Consider the following 18390-nt stretch of genomic DNA (forward strand, 5'->3'; position numbering starts at 1 on the left):
GGACATCAGCCATAGGAACTATTCATTCACAAATCTCTTATTTAATTTGAGGCAAGTACAAAGATGCCATCCAACTGACACTCTTTTGGCTTAATGAGGCACCAAGAGACTATATTTTTCGCTGCTCTTTAATAAAAACCTAAAATAGAAGCTCATACAATCTCCTGACAAGGAGATTCTATAAGCTTTATATTCCTTTCTTTTGATAGAAGGGCTCTGGGCAAGAGATACATAGATCCTAAAATAATTTAAGGCCATGCTCAAAACCTATTAAATTCTTATTTTGCGTTTAAAAATGGACATTATAACATGATGAATGTCAAGTTTGTTTTGTTATCATTTTAATGACAATAAAAGGTATTTGGCCAGGCTTCATAATAGTACCTTAGAATCTTAGCTTATTACAATGAGATTTTATATTTCAAATATGTAATATAAAGGAGAGATTTGCATAATTAAATGTTTATTTAAAAATTCTAGAAAATTTTCCCTATTCTGACATACTGGAAGAGCAGAAACTATGGCTGTTGATTAAAAAGCATTTTTTTTCAGACTATACCTAACACAGACCATGAACAACTATGTCATACTGGTCTGTTGTTTATTTTCTTTCATGTGACATTGGATGATGATTTGTGAGAATATCTAACTCATGGTGGATTCAGTGAGTTACTAGAAATTTGTATCTCCCATCCTTGACTTTCTCATCTTTACAATGAAAGTTCCAGAAATAGCCTGAAAAGAACAGATATGTAGTTCAAGAGAAATTGTGGCCCATTATTTTTCCAGAGGGGAAAGAAAAAAATGAAGACTGTTGTATGTTAACCTTATTGTACAGAGCAGCTGGACTCTTAGGAAGTAACCTTTGAACTTAATTAATTGACAAAGAAATTCTTTTGAGTTTAAAGAGAATTTAGAGATTTATAATGTATACAGAAATCAGGACTTAAAAGAATCTTGCAATCTGATAAAAATGAACATATTTCTTTTGCTTAATTGGCAGAATCATGACTTTTTTTCAACAAGAGGATTCTGGGGGTTGGGCTGACAGTTAATATAAATTTGATGTGGAGATGAGACAAATATTACAAACGTAAGAGAATTTTTTAGCAGATTCCACGGTGATGGAAAATTCTATTATTCTTTCTGATTGCTTTCCGTTGCTCAGCTTATAAGCCTCTCAGCTTGTGGCCAGGTGTACTTGGGGCAGAGATAGTTGTGCCTACCTGATTATTTCCCAGGGTATCTGGTTCTTTCCACTTAGCTTCCTGCTGTCCCTTTTAGAAATGGCTTTCACAGATGCATTAGCCTGTGGGCAGCTGTTTACTGCTGAGCCATTCTCTGCTAAAACCAATCAGCAGTTCTTTCCAACTGAGAACTAAAGACAGGTTGCAATAGAGTATTTTCACTCTAGGCAAAGTTGAAGACCCATGGATTTAGAGCTATGCCAATCCTTCATGTTCTCAAGGGAATGTTTCTTTTGGAAAGGCATGCAAAACCTCAGAGCAGGTATTTCTAAACCATTGTTAGTTGACTATGTTGACTTCTTTAAAGGGCATTGTCCCTGAGCCCTCCTAGACCACATGCCTGAAATCTGAATCGCTTCAAGGTTATTTAAAACTTACAGGTTGCAATAATATTAACAATGATTTTTTAAAAGTTACCTAGACATCGTCTAATTGCAAAATACGTTCATTAGCTCCCTTATTTAACAAGATGTAAATGATATTGGTTATTGTGTGATGAAAATAACACAATTTGTTGTGTTTTAACACTACCTGGTAGTCATGATATCCATGTGAGTCCCATAATTCATGTGAACAGTGTGTTCTTTCTCAAAACTCATGAAGATAGAGGAATGATTAAGGAACCATTATTGATGAATGATTACATAGCACACTTATAAAAATACATGGCATCTCTTTTATACCTGAGAATAATAATCCATGGAATCACATTCTTAAAATATTTTACTTACTGTGCTCTGAAAAAAAAAAATGTCACCAAATGAACACAGTAATGTGGGCCTTTGGCCCTTCCACCTATCTTTTCAGCTTTGAGAAACAATTTTAAATACAGAAGAAAGCACATTCATAATAACCCTTTTCTCTGTCTAAAAAGCTTTTATATACTTTGGAACTTAAGGAATTTCTTATAATATAATCATACTAGTAAAATGACTCTCAATTTCTATTATATTTATGTAATTTTATTCACAAGAATATATTTTGGCTTGTTTTCAAATTGTTTAACTGTTGAGGTATTTGGGCATAAATATGGACAGGACAAAGTGCATAAAATATACTAAAATTTAGACATGTAAATACTTAATTTTGTGATATAGAAAACATGTATATAACTCTAAGTTGGATACCCTGTAGCATCTTTGGACAAATTACACAGCTGAATTAAACAAGAGATATTTTTACACTTCATATTTAGTAAAGCTACTTACTTTCTCGCGGTCTTTAAAATTTATTTTGCCATTTCCCATGCTAAAAATTACAGAAGCTGTGACTAAAGTAAAATAAAACTTAGAATTAGATAAAACTTAAAAAAGCTTTGATTGGGTTTCCTAGGCTCCTTGAAATCAAATATCTTACCATTTTAATTAAACAAAGAATTTTCAACATAACAATCAGAATTCTATTTGCCTATTCAGGGAAGGAGATTTTAGGATGCTGGAGTCACTAAACTACCCTGGTTTGGTTGTGCTTTCACTCCCCTGATCTGTGCATTTAAGTGTGCATGGATAATCTTTTGGGGGGAAATTATAACAGTGGAAAGAATAGTTTAGTCTCACAAGCAATGTGTTTGATTTTGAATTTTGTTAATAACAATTTGGGTCTCTTGCCTGATGCATTCAAAGGAATGGAGACGTATATGTTTAGCCAGTGAGGGTGGTTTTACAGAATCTGTTCTACTAGAGCAGCGGTTCTCAACCTGTGGGTCGTGACCCCTTTGGGGGTCGAACAACCCTTTCACAGGGGTCGCCTAAGACCATCGAAAACACATATATAATTACATATTGTTTTGGTGATTAATCACTATGCTTTAATTATGTTCAATTTGTAACAATGAAATTGGGGGTCACCAGAACATGAGGAACTGTATTGAAGGATCGCGGCATTAGGAAGGTTGAGAACCACTGTACTAGAGGCCTGATGCATGAAATTCATGCATGGGTAGGGTCCCTAGGCCTGGCCAGCGATCAGGGCCAATCTGCGGGGCGACCAGTGGGGAGATCAGCAAGTGGGGGGGGCCTGCTAGCACCCACTTTGGCTGGACTGGGGTCTGCAGGCTGGGGGCAGGTCCTGCGTTGAGCATTTGTTCCCTGGTGTTCAGTGCATGTCATAGTGACTGGTCATTTCACCAGTTGTTCTGCTGGTCAGTCGATTTGCATATTAGGCTTTCATTATATAAGATTATTTCTCCATAGCCTTTGCACATCCTTAATTGCCCAATATCTCTTACATTATCTAAGGTAAGAAAAACCATATGGCTTTATAGAGATTAAAAAGTGGAGTCAGAAACTGCACACTTTTAAAAGTAAAGAAGTCCCCACTACATATGTTAGCATTAAATGCATATGGATGGCACACACTAATGTGTCCTTTAGGGCAGAAAGGAAAAGTCCATTTTCCAGTGAGAAAGTGGTAGAATTAGAGACATTACTAGAAAGAAATTAAAGAAACTGTATTTGAGAAATTCCAAATGGTAGGTATGAACAAAAGAAAATGGGAAATTAAATGAGACTTTAACAGTTAGCCTGTGAAGTCATTCTCTGTATTGAAATTCAGTTTGTTTTAAAGAGTCTTTATTTCTAAAGACGTGATTTTCTCATCGCTATAGGGGGAAGTTCAATTACTGTACCCATGCAATTGTCCATTTTCAATGACTTTTTGTAAAGGTTGAGTGTAGGATTTATTATACTCAGAATGAAACTAATACAAATAAAATTCTTGTTAATGGATATTAACTTTGCTATTTTCTCATTTGCTATAAAAGCCTCTTAAGCACCAAGGTTTGGGATAGGCCAGATTATTAACAACCAAGTAGAGAAGGAGGAGCTACCTGATGGGTTTAAAAGCAGTGTTTTTTCAGTTTATAATCAAGGGAAATTAAAAAAAAAATCAGTCTCCCTCTTGTTTTCTAGGGTTAATTAAATACTTCTCTTTTGCTATTATAACTCATTTGTTTTCTAGATCCCACTGCCCAGTATATTTCAATGGTTTTCTTATATCAACCCCATTTTTCCAGTCATTATCATCCATGTGCTAATCAAACAATTATCTTGTCATTCATTTTATTTTTTTAATATTTTTTTATTAATTTTTTACAGAGAGGAAGGGAGAGGGAGAGGGATAGAGAGTTAAAAACATCGATGAGAGAGAAACATCGATTCAGCTGCTTCCTGCACACTCCCTATTGGGGATGTGCCCACAACCAAGGTACATGCCCTTGACCAGAATCAAACCTAGAACCCTTCAGTCTGCTGACCGACGTATCCACTGAGCCAAACCGGTCAGGGCTTGTCATTCATTTTATAACATATTCTGTTAGACCCCATGGAATCCTTTTAGAATTAAGGGGATGCAATTATATTAATATCATAAACATTATTTTACTGAACATTTCTTGGATAATGTGAGTAAAGATACAAAAGCCCAAATAGTAAATATCATTTTATGTAAATAATGAGTATTTAAAAATTATTGAAACATTAAGGGCTGACAACATATGTGTGTGTTTTTTTTTACGGCTTTTAGAGATAAAGTGAGCTGTGAGCAATTTTAAGTAATGTATTTCAAAAGTTGTCCAATATTAGTTCCTTAAATTACAATCAGTATATTATTATTTCTTAATTAGTTAATGTGATCATTCAACATTATTAATACCTAAATTTAGCATTCAAAAAGAAACTTTACCCACTTTTTAAAGTACTGTGAATACCTTTGGCAAAATTTATAACTCAAATCATGAAGATTAAGAGACTGGGAGTTCATAAACAAGCAGCCAGTTTTTTATTCCCACCTTGTCTGAGGAAGACCCTTAGCTGCCTTGCCAACCATACTGACAAAGGACAATGTGAGTTCTTGGGGAGAAAGTCCCTCCACTGGGACTAGCCATGTTTACCTCCCCAGAACGGATTTTCCCTTGAGTCAAAGACCATAAGGCTGTCTATATTGTTTCAGCCACATTCATTTTCAGACATGGCCTTTGTTGCTGCCAGTCCACCAAAACCAAACACAGCAGAGTGGTCCGTCTGCAGCAATTCCTAATGTTGGGATCTATCTTGGTTGCGTGGACATCAGTACCTGCTGTATTTCCTTAATTTGTCTGAAATTCACCTCACAGTCTCTTTAACAATTTTTTCCTCACTTGACCTTCTATTTTTTATTTATTTATTTATTTATGTATGTATTTTTGTTTAATTTTAATTTTACTTCTGAGGACCTGTGAAACCAGATCTTCTTTTTTTATTTTTTTATTGAATTTGTTAGGGTGACAAGGGTTAACAAAATTATATAGATTTTAGGTTTACTATTTTATAATATACCATATGTGTATTGTATTGTGTGTTTACCACCCAAAGTCTCCTTTGGTCACTTATTATCCCCCCTTTACCCCCTTCTACCTCCCCCACCCCCTTTCCCTTTGGTAATCACTATACTGTTGTCTATGAGGTTTTCTGTTTTTGTTTTTGTTTTCTTAATCCCTTCACGTTTTTACCCAGCACCTCAACACCCCTCCCCTCTGACAGCTGTCAGACTGTTCTATATCTATGAGTCGATTCTATTTTGTTTGCTTGTTTAGGGTTCTTTTTTGGTCTTCTATTCTTATCATTCAACCTTCATGCCCTCTAATGGCCTCAAATATGACTTCAGGCCACATATCTTCAAACTGCGTCTCATGCCAGTCTTACTGCTGGGCAAGGATTGTTATCCAAACGGTAGCTGGCCATCTCCATTTGTATGTTCTCCGGCATCTCAAACTTATTATGTTCAAAACACAACTTGTGATTTTAACCTCATCAAACTTGCATCTCCTTTTGGAACTCCCATTTTCATGAAGAAAACCATCACTCATTAAGATGCCTGAAGTACTTTCCCTCTCCTATTCCTGCAATAATATAAGTTATATGTAAAATGGTACAACCACTATGGGAACAGTTTCTTTAAAAGCCAAATGTATAAACAATCCAATTAAAAAATGGACAAAGAACCTAAATAGACACTTCTCCAAAATAGACATACAGAAGACCAAAAGGCATATGAAAAAATGCTCAAAGTCACTAATCATCTGAGAGATGCAAATCAAAACAACAATGAGGTACCACCTCAGACCTGTTAGAATAGCTATCTTCAGCAAATCAACAAATGACAAGTGTTGGTGAGGATGTGGAGAAAAGGGAACCCTCGTGCACTGCTGGTGGGAATGCAGACTGGTGCAGCCACTGTAGAACACAGTTGGGAGTTTCCTTAAAAAGTTAAAAATGGAACTATCATTTGACCCAGTGATCCCACTTCTAGGAATATATCCCAAGAATTCAGAAACACCAATCAGAAAGGATATATGCACCTCTATGTTCATAGCAGCACAATTCACCATAGCTAAGATTTGGAAACAGCCTAAGTGCCCATCAGCAGATGAATGGAATAAAAAGCTGTGGTACGTCTATACAATGGAATATTATGCAACTGTAAAAATAAAGAATTCTTACCATTTGCAACAGCATGGATGGACCTAGAGAGCATTATGCTAAGTGAAATAAGCCATTCAGAGGAAGATAAGTATCACATGATCTCACTCATTTTTGGAATCTAATGAACAACATAAACTGATGAACAAAAATAGACCCAGAGACATAGAAACATCGAACATACTGTCAAACCTAAGAGGGAAGGCAGGGGAGGGTGGAGGGGTAGAAGTGATCAACCAGTGAACTCATATGCGTATATGCATAACCCATAGACACAAACAATAAGGTGGTGAAGGCTTGGGGGGGAGAGGGGTGGGAGAGGGCAATGGGAGGAAAAAAGGGACATATGTAATACTTTCAACAATAAAGATTGATTTTAAAAACTAACAAACAAACAAAAACACAAAAAAACACAAATGTATAACTACAATCCAAACTTGCAATTATACTCCTAGACATTTATGGCAGAGTATTTAAAGCTTATCCTAATATACAAAAACCCTGGGTCCGTCACATCCACAACAACCGGAGGCTTGACCTAATGCCCAGGCCGTGCGCTCAGCAGGCTCTGGTGGTGGGGACTTGTGGCAGTGGAGATGGGGACGGGGGAGGTGGGGCCGGCACTCACACTCACTCACCACTGCACACACGCACAGACACACACAGCGCCCACCAGCTCACAGCCTTTTCTCCCTTTCTTTCCCTGCCTCCCAGCTTGCTCTTGGGGCCTTTCTCAGAGTGAGGAAACAAAACAGACTGGGCCTGAAGGGGCCTGGATGGAAGGGAGGGCAGACAGAGTGTGGCGTGGCCCCCACTCACCCTGCCCCCTCCCAGTCAGGAAAGAGGAAGAGGAGACAGGGAGGCAGGGAGGCCTGGAGGACTGCTGAGAAAAACAAAGAGAGACAGAGACTGGGAGAGATCAAGCCAGCAGGGGAGGGCAGTTGGGGGGCAACCAGGCTGGCAGGAGAGGGCAGTTTGGGACGAGATTAGGCCAGCAGGGGAGGGCAGTTAGGGGGGGATCAGACAGGCAGAGGTGGTTGGGTGTGATCAGGCAGGCAGGCAGAGAGGTTATGGGCAATCAGGCTGGCAGGCAGAGGCAGTTAGGGGCGATCAGGCAGGCAGGCAGGCTGGTGAATGGTTAGGGGCCAGCGGTCCCAGATTGCAAGAGGGATGTCCTCGATTGAAGAGGGTGCAGGCTGGGCTGAGAGCGCCCCCCCCCCCCCTTGCATGAATTTCATGCACCGGGCCACTAGTGTTTACATAAAACATATACACCATTGTTTATAGAAGCTTTATTCTTAATAGGCAAAAACTGGAAACAAAGTAGACATCCTTTAATGTGTGAAAGGTTAAACTGTGGCACATTCATACCATAGAATACTAGTCAGCAAGTAAAAGGAAAACTCATTGATATATGCAGCGACTTGGAAGACTCATCATTAAGTTATGCTGAATGAAAAATAGCCAATCCCCAAAAGTTATATACTGTATGATTCTATTTATATAACTCTTGAAATGACAAAAGTATAGAAAGGAGAATAGACTAGTGTTTGCCAGGAGGGAGGGGAATAGTGTGGCCTTTAAAGGGGACATGAGTGATCCTTGTAATGGAAGTATTCTGCATCTTGACTGTATCTTTGTAAACATCCTGACTGTTACTTTGCTATATTTTATGGAAAACTGGGTAAAGGGCACCTGGGTCTCTTTGTATTATTTATTATAAGTGTAAGTGAATCTACAGTCATTTCGCAGTAAAAATAATTTACTTATTTTTTTCCTGGAAACCTATTAATTTATGTTTATTTTTTCCTTTTTATTGAATTTATTATGGGTGACACTGGTTAGCAAAACGTTACAGGTTTCAGGTTCACAATTCTATAACACATCATCTGTAGACTGCATTTTGTGTTCATCACCCTGATTCCAATCTCCTTCCATCACCACTTACCCCCGCTGTACCCTCTTCCACTTCCCCTCTCCCCCGCTTCCCCAGCAATCACCATGCTGTTGTCCATGTTCATGGGCTTTTCTCTTTTCTTTTCTTTTTCGCTCAGTCCCCATATCTCTTTCAGTCCCCAACCCAGACAGCTGTCAGCTTGATCTCTATCTATGAGTCTATCTCTATTGTACTTGTTATTTCATTTTGTTCATTAGATTCTACAAATGAGTGAAATGATATGGTACTTGTCTTTCTCTGACTGGCTTATTTCACTTAGTTCACTTAGCATAACACTCTCTAGGTCCATCCATGCTACCACAAAGGTAAGATTTTCTTCTTTTTATGGTTGAGTTGTACTTCATTTAACCAAGGATGTAAAAGTCCTGCACTCAAAAAAGTATAAGACACTAAAGGAAGGAATTGAAGTTATAAATAAGGAAAGCATATATAATGTGCATGGATAGGGAGACTTAATATCATTAAAATGTCCATATTATCCAAAGCAATCTGCAAATTCAATGTAATTCCTATCAAGACACCAATGGTATATTTTACAGAACCAGAACAAATATTCCAAAGATTTATATTGAACCTCAAAAGACCCAGAATAGCAACAGTGATCTTGAGAAAGAAGAACAAGTTGGAGGAGTCATACTACTGATCTCAAATTACACTACAAAACCAGAGTAATCAAAACAGCATAGTACTAACATAAAATAGACATTAATAATTCAATGAAACAGAATAGAAAGCCCAGAAATAAACCCATGCTTTTACAGTCAATTAATATTTGACAAAGGAGGCAAAAACATACAATGAGTTAAAGATAGTCTATTCAATAAATGGTGTTGGGAAAATTGGACAGATACTTGCAAAAAATGAAACTAGATCACCTTTTTACACCATACACAAGAATAAACTCAAAATAGATTGAAGACTTAAATGTTAGACTCAAAACTATAAAAATCTTAGATTAGCCCTAACCAGTTTGGCTCAGTGGATAGAACGTCGGCCTGCAGACTGAAGGGTCCCAGGTTCGATTCCGGTCAAGGGCATGTACCTTGGTTGGGGGCACATCCCCAGTAGGGGGTGTGCAGGAGGCAGCTGATTGATGTTTCTCTCTCATCGATGTTTCTAACTCTAATCCTCTCCCTTCCTGTCTGTAAAAAAATCAATAAAATATATTTTAAAAAATCTTAGATTAAAACATAGGCAGTAAAATCTTGGACATTTCTCAGCAATATTTTTTTCTGATATAGCTCCTCAGGTGAGGGGAAACAAAAGAAAAAATAAACAAATGGGACTACATCAAACAAAAATATTTTGCACAACAAAGAAAACCATCACTGAATGAGAGGACATATTCTCCAATATATCTGATAAGAGGTTAATGTCCAAAATTTATAAAGAACTTTTAAAAGTCAACACACAAAAAACAAGCAATCCAATTAAAAATGGGCCAAGGACTTGAAAAGACACTTCACCAAAGAGGACATAGAGATGGCCAATAAACATATGAAAGGTGCTCAGTGTCATTAATCATCAGAGAAATGAAAATTAAAACCACAATGAGATGTTACCTCACACCTGTCAGAATGGCTATTATCAATAAATCAACAACCATTGTTGGCAAGGACGTGGAACAAAGGGAACCCTCATGCACTGTTGGTAGAAATGCAGATTTCCACTGTTGAAAGCAGTATAAAGTTACCAAAATAATTAAAAATGGAACTGACTTATGACCCATAAATTCCACTTCTAGGAATATATTGGAAGAAACCCAAAACACTACTTCAAAAGAATATGTGCACTCCTATGTTTATTGCAGCATTATTTACAACTAGAGGCCCGATGCACAAAAATTCGTGCCAGCACCCGCTTCCCTCCAGCACCTAGGATCCAGGCTTCCCTCCTCTCACTGTCAGCAGGCACTCGAGACCCCGGCTGGCTTTGCCTGGGCTGCCCACAGGCACCCAGGACCCTGACTGGCTTCTCCCGGGCCCCAGCTTCATCGGGAAGGATGTCCGGAATGACGTCTGGTCTAATTAGCATACTACCCCTTTATTAATATAGATAGCCCAAGTATTGATCAGTAGATGAGTGGATAAAAGTAATTTAAAAATTCAAAAATAAAAGATTTTTGTCAAACTATCTCATGAGTCAGGAGCCATCCAAAGAGCAACAAAAATACATAGTAAATGCTTTTCTCTCTTATTTTCTTTGACCCTTACAGAGTGCTGCATACTTTCTATGTGTTTTAAAACCGACTTAAAACACAGCTGGAATACCTAAGCTCCCACTTTGTGAAAACCTAGACATGTTTATAGTCTTCATTCAGAAAAAAATGCAAAATTGTTATCCACCCTGGTAAGAAAATGTATCTACTTGTCTTAGCACAAGGGTCTCAAGGTCTGGACCATTCTTACTAAATGCTATTTCTTGCTAAATGTTCAAATGTAGCATAGTATTATATACATGCAGTTTAAACAGGAGGAGCTGACAGGAACTTAATTAGATGAAAGTAGCCAATGGCAAAGAAGAAATCAACATGAAATTGGCCAAATAGTCTTTATAAGCAGTGACTAAGCGTTGGATATGAATTCCCTGTCTCTTTTACTTGCTGCAGGTAAATAAAACTACTTTGGGACTAACTAATCTGGGTTTTTAATAGAGTACCCCAAGCAGGGAACCTTTCATTAACATTTGTGCCAGAAATGTTAACGAGGAAGTTCACATTTTTGAAAACAATGATTTTAATACAATTGTAAATAAATTGAATGTGAAAACAATTATTTTAAGTTATCACCTGGGCCCTAACCATACAAAGTGGCAGTCCATGTTCCAGGGCTTATCTTCCCTTTTTAGATTATTTCAGTAACCCAAACTTGGTGTACCTCTTGCACCTTTAGCCAACCAAGGTGTCTTTAATGCTAGGGAATAAAAAAGCTAAAGCTGTGTTGTAATAGTATAGATACTGACAAGATAGGAGCTTTCCACTGAGGGGGGGAGGGGAGAGGGGATGCTGCATTATGTTGCAGCAAATGGAGAAAGTTCTGTAATGCAATAACCAAAACATGGCTTCTTAATGGGATAGTTCAGAATTCTAGTTCTACTAGTTCTACTGAATTTTGTTCTGTTTGGACTTCATGCTTGCCCAATGCGATTCTGTGTTTGACTTTGGAACTGGCCATCACAATGCAGCCTGCCACAGCCATCTTAGACACTTATTAGTGCTACTAGCTAAATTTGGAAATCTGAGGAGTCAAAGGAAGTGTGGGATGTCACAAACTACAAACCTATTTCTAAACCCACAACCTCTAATTCCACTTCTTTTCCTTGGTGCCCAGATGGTGAGAGCACTTTAACTGGCACGTGCACTCCCAGGTTAGATGTTAATGGTGGGTATGAGATCTGGCATTAACCTGGCTCTATTTATTAATAAACAAGATTGACAAATCTTTAACCAGACACATCAAGAAAAAAAACAGAGAGAACTCAAATAAATAAAATCAGAAATGAAAAAATAGAAGTAACAACTAACATCACAGAAATGCAAAAGATTGTAAGAAAATACTATGAACAACTATATGCCAATAAATTGGACAACCTGGGAAAAGTGGATAAATTCCTAGAAACTTACAATCTTCCAAAACTGAATCAGGAAGAATCAGAAAATCTGAATAGACTGATTACAACTAATGAAATAAAAGCATAAAACAAACAAAGTCCCAGCAAACAAAAGTTCTAGACGGATGGCCTCACAGGCAAATTTTATAAAACATTCAAAGAAGAACTAACACCTATCTTTCTCAAACTATTCCAAAAAATTTTCAAGAGAAGGGAAGACTTCCAAGGTCTTTTTACGAGGCCAGCATTATCCTAACTTCAAAACCAGATAAAGATACCACAAAGAAAGAAAATGATAGACCAATATTCCTGATGAATAGAGATGCTAAAATCCTCAAAAAAATATTAGTGAACCAGATCCAGCAATACATTAAAAATATCAGACATCATGATCAACTGGGATTTATTACAGAGATGCAAGATTAGTACAATATTTGCATATCAATAAACATGATGCATCACATAAACAAAATGAAGAATAAAAATGATGTGATGTCAATAAAACATTTGATAAAATCTAGCACCTGTTCATGATAAAAACTCTCAGCAAAATGGTATTAGAGGGATCATACCGCAACATAATAAAGGCCATATATGACAAACCTACAGCCAACATCATAATCAATGGGCAGAAACTACATGTGTTTCCCTTAAGGTCAGGAACAAGGAAGGGATGTCTGCTTTCACCACTCTTATTTAACACTAGTAGCCCGGTGCATGAAATTCGTGCACTGGGGTAGGGGAGGGAGGAAAGGGGCCCCTCAGTCTGGCCTGCACCCTCTCCAATCTGAGACCCCTCAGGGAATGTCCAACTACCTGTTTGTGCCCACGCTTTTAACAGATAACAGCTCCAATGTTGTTTCTTTCTTATGCTTAAAACCATTGGAATTAGTAGGTATTCAAAGTGTGTATACAATTTGGGGGGACACCCTGTATATCTCTAGTCAGCAGTGAAAGAAACCAACAGCAGATTTGGAACCCCCAGACAGGGAACCTCGCTCACTCCGCACATGTCTCCCCACTTCACTTTCCACCTTCGTGGGCAGCAGGAGAATCAACATTTTCTCTCATTAATTCGGAAAAGCACATCCTGTCACCTGCTGCCTGGCAGGAGTGTGCTAGGCCCCAAGCAAGCGAGGCTCAGTCAGGGCAGCCTTCGCTCATGGGTGCTGGCACCCAAAGTGCACATTCTTTCTCTACAGTCTCCCCGACTATCCCACTGTTTCACTGAGAGGACGGAATTCTTCTCCGCCTCTGGGTTCTTGATCTTGAACACTGACCGAAGGCACCTCAGCGAGGGCCGCCCGCACCCACCAGGTGTGTCTGTCTGCACCTGCTCCTGCCTCAGCACCTGCATTAACCCCCCAGAGGTGATCTCGTAGCTGCACTGGCCTCCGTGGGAACAGGGCATCACCACTCTGCCCTCTCACTGTCATCACACAGGTGCCCACCCTCAGCACCCAGAACACCCAGACACTCTCCAAAGGACATGAGCACATCAGAGGGGATGTGTGCACATCCTGTGGGGGTGTTAGGCATGCCGGGTTGATGGAAGTGCGGTGGAGAGGCGGGGGGAACTTGTGCACGCCTTGGTTTGCAACTGTTGCAGGCTTGGGAGGGTGACAGTGTGCTGGGGGATGTTCGCATGCCAGGGGGGATGTGCACACCAGAGGCCTCTGGCTTTGCAGATCTGCAAATCCCCGTGGTGCGGCCTGGAGGACGTCAGTCTGGCCCGCCATGGTGGCTGTCCCTGCGATCCTGCACCTTCTGGGCCAGGAGGCGGATCTTACGCAGCCACTCCTGGGCGCTGATGGCCTGCAGGCGCTACTTCAGCTCAGCCTGCAGGCTCCGCTTGGTGCACTCACAGCTGTCACCACCGCCATGTGGGGAGTACAGGCCGCCCTCCACTGGCCTGCCTCCCCTGTCCAGAGGCTCTCTGCACTGCTCACCTGCCCCGCGCGACTGGGACTGGGCGGAAGCCAGGCGTTCTGCCCTGCCCAACCCCAGCCGGTCTGCCCCTGTGAGAGCTGCCGCCCCACCGGGAAGGGTCACGGATCCGGGTCCTGGGACCGCGGACAGCCTCAAGCACTGCCCCCCGCCCGGCAGGGTCACAGATCCGGGTCCTGGGACCACGAACAGCCTCAAGCGCTGCCCCCTGCCCGCCAGGACATGGATCCGGGTCCCAGACTGCGGACAGCCTCAAGCACTGCCCCCCGCCCACCAGGGTCACAGATCTGGGTCACGGATCCGGACAGCCTTGCCCGCTGCCACCCGCCTTCAGTATGCAAATTAGCCGCCATCTTGTTGCTTCAGGGTGGGGGTCCCCACTGGGGTGCCGGGCAAGTCTGGGTGAGGGGATGATGGCTGTTTTCAGGCTGGCGGGCAACTGAGGCTCCCAACCTCTCCTTTTTTTCTTATTCTGGGATTTATTTACCTTCTATGGCTGTCACTGGAGCTGAGAGCCAGTTTTACCTCTGAGGCTCAGCTCCAGCTATGAGACCTCCACTGCTGAAAACAGGGATCTGGGTTTGTTTGGGTTCTATACTTGTAACACTGTTGCGATCCTGCTGGCTGAAGCCCGGCTGGCTGAAAGCAGGTTTCTGGGGAATGTTTACCTTCTATATTTGCAACAATGTTTCTTAGAGTTGCAGCTCAGAGGCCGGCAGCAGCAGGCTGGGAACCTTGGCTTCCTCCGTCACTGGAGCAAGCCCAGCGGTGGTGGCGGGAGCCTCTCCCACCTCCATGATAGTGCTAAGGATGTCCAACTTTGGCTTAGGCCCACTCCTAAGCTGTCAGTAGGACATCCCCTGAAGGCTCCTGGACTGCTAAAGGTCATAGACTGGGCTGAGGGGACCACCCCCTCCAGTGCACGGGTATCATGCACTGGGCCTCTAGCCAGACAATAAGAAGAAGTAAAAGGCACCCAAATAAGAATGGAGAAAGTAAAACTGTCATTATTTGCTGATGACATGATACTGTACATAGGAAACCCTAAAGACACCACCAAAAAGATTACTAGATCTAACAAATGAATTTGGCAAAGCAGCATGATACAAAATGAACGATACCTGATATCAAAGTTTACTACGAAGCCATTATAACCAAAACAGCCTGGTATTGGCATAAGAATAGGTATATAGGTCAGTGGGACAGAACAGAGAGCCCAGAAATTAACCCACACCTTTATGGTCAATTAATATTTTACAAAGAAGGTGAGAGCATACAGTGGAGTAAAGACAATCTCTTCAATAAATGGTGTTGGGAAATTGGACAGATACACACAAAAAATGAAACTAGACCACCCACTTATACCATATATAAGAATAAACTCAAAATGGTTAAAAGACTTAAATGTAAGTTTTGAAACCATAGAAATCCTAGAAGAAAACATATGCAGTAAAATCTCAGACATTTCTCGTAGCAAAATTTTTGCCAGTATATTTCTTAGGGCAATGGAAACAAAGGAAGTAATAAACAAATGTGACTATCTAAAACTTAAAGGGTTTTGTACAGCAAAAGAAATCATCAACAAAATGAAAAGGGAATAACCCACTCTCATGGGAAAACATATTTGCCAATGATTCATCTGATAAGGGGTTAATTTCCAAAATATGCAAAGACCTTATATAACTCAACACCAGTAAGCCAAACAATCCAATTAAAAAGAAAAAGGGTTGGGGGGCAATGGACCTGAATAGATACTTCTCCAAAGAGGACATACAGATGACCAATAGACATGAAAAAATGCTCAACATCACTAATCATCAGAAATGCAAACTTAAACTACAATGAAGTACCAGCTCCTCACACCTTCCAGAATGGCTACATTAATAAATCAACAAATGATAAGTGCTGGCTAGGATGTTGAAGAAAAGAACCCTTGTGTGCTGTTGGTGGGTAGGCAGAGTGGTGCAACCAATTTGGAAAACAGTATGGAGTTTCCTCAAATACTTAAATATGGAACTGCCTTTTTGACCCAGTGATCTCAGTTCTGGAGATATATCCTGAGGATTCCAAAACACTAATCAGAAAAAATAGAAGCACCCTATGTTAATAACAGTGTTATTTACAACTAGAGGTCCAATGCACAAAGATTCATGCAAGAATAGGCCTTCCTTCCCCTGGCTGCTGGCACCACCTTCGCTCTGGCCCGGAGCTGCCTTTCCGCCTTCACTCTGGCCATAGCCGCCTTCTGCCTTTCGCCTTGTAGCATCAATTTGCATATTACCTCCTTATTGGCTGTGGGTGCCACCGTCTTTGTCACAGAGTTACAGTCAATTTGCATATTCAGTCTTTATTAGATAGGATAGCTAAGATCTGGAAGTAGCTCAAGTGCCCATCAGTAGATGAGTAGATAAAAAAGTTGTAGTATATTTACTCAATGGCGTACTATAGGGCCATAACAAAGAAGGAAATCTTGCCCAACTGGCATGGCTCAGTGGTTGAGCATCAACCTATGAACCACAAAGTCATGGTTCAATTCCCAGTCAGGGCATATGCCCAGGTTTAAGACTGGATCCTCAGTGTGGGGCATGCAGGAGGCAGCCAATTAATGATTTTCCCTCATCATTGATGTTTTTATCTCTCTCTCTCTCCCTCTCCCTTCCTGAAATTAATAAAGATATTTAAAAAAAAAAAAAAGTAAATCTTACCTTTTGTGGCAGCATGGATAGAGCTGGAGATTATTATGCTAAGTGAAATAAGCCAGAAAGAGAAAGAAAAATACCATATGATCTCACTTATATGTGGTATCTAATGAACAAAATAAACTGATGAACAAAATAGAAACATTGATATGGATACATGGAATAGACTGACAGCTGTCAGAGGAAAAGACGAGGGAGGACTGGATAAAATAAGGTGAAGAGATTAGAACATTTATGCATAACTCATGGACCCAGACAACAATGTGGTGAAAGCCTAAGGAAAAGAGGGGTGGGGGCTAAGAGGAGGTGGGCAACAGGGGGTAATAGGTGCTTGTGTTAATAGGTGCACAATGCAGTGTGCAAATGGTATTTTGTTGAGTTGTACACTTGAAACCTGTATGGTTTTGTGAACCAATCACACCCCAATAAATTCAATTAAAAATAAACAAAATAAAATATTTTAAATAATAAAATTTACATAGAAATACTAAGAAATTAGAATACACAAAGAGTTGTGAGTTTTTTAAGCAGAACCCAGTTGGAGGATTTACCCCAGCATGATTTCAGGATTTAGTCTAAAACTATAACAAATAAACCTGCATGGTATTGGTGAGAAGGTACATGTGTGGAATTTAAGAGAAAGCCTAGAGTGTAGTTCCCCAGCTTTGGTGCTGTTGATATTTGAGGACAGCTAACTCTTTGTGGAGGGGCTGTCATGTGGATTGTAGCTTACTCAGCAGCATTGCTGGCCTCTGCACACTAGATACCAGGAGCAACCCAGAATTATGACAATCAAAAATGTCTCCAGACATTGCCAAATATGCCGTGGGTATGGGACAAGGGCAAAGTTGCCTCCCAATTCTAACCTGCATATGCATGATACATGTATTTATTTAATTTTAGTTATTTATTTTTAAAATATGTTTTTATCAATATTAGAGAGAGAGAGGAAGGGAGAGGAAGAGAGAGAAACATCTATGAGAGAGAAACCTCAATCGTCTGCTTACTACAAGTAACCTACTGGGGATTAAACCAGCAACCCGGGCATGTGTCCTGACTTGGAATCAAACTGGCAACCTCTCAGTGCATGGGACAATGCTCAATCAATTGAACCACACCAGCCAGGGCTGTGGTAAATTTATTTTTGACAAAGATATCAAGGCAATTCAATGAGAAGTGGAAAGTCACTTCAACAGATGATATCAGAAAATTAGACATAGAGGCTTTACTCATAGCATACATTTAAAAATTTGAAGTAGATCATATGTATTAATATAAAACCTAAAATTAAAATCTGTAGAATAAAATAAAAAATACCTGAATCCTAAAAGAAAAATAATTAACTTATACTTCATGAAAATTTAAACTATTAAACAATAAGCAAAAGATTAAATGGTTCTTTACAAAATAAGAAACAGAAATCCTACCTCCCTCAAAAAAAGAAAAAACACACAAAAGATGCTCAATATTATCAT

This window comes from Myotis yumanensis, unplaced genomic scaffold (genome assembly GCF_028538775.1).
Source record: "Myotis yumanensis isolate MYYU_CA2020_CCGP unplaced genomic scaffold, mMyoYum1.0.hap1 SCAF_1, whole genome shotgun sequence".
Taxonomy (NCBI): Eukaryota; Metazoa; Chordata; class Mammalia; order Chiroptera; family Vespertilionidae; genus Myotis; species Myotis yumanensis.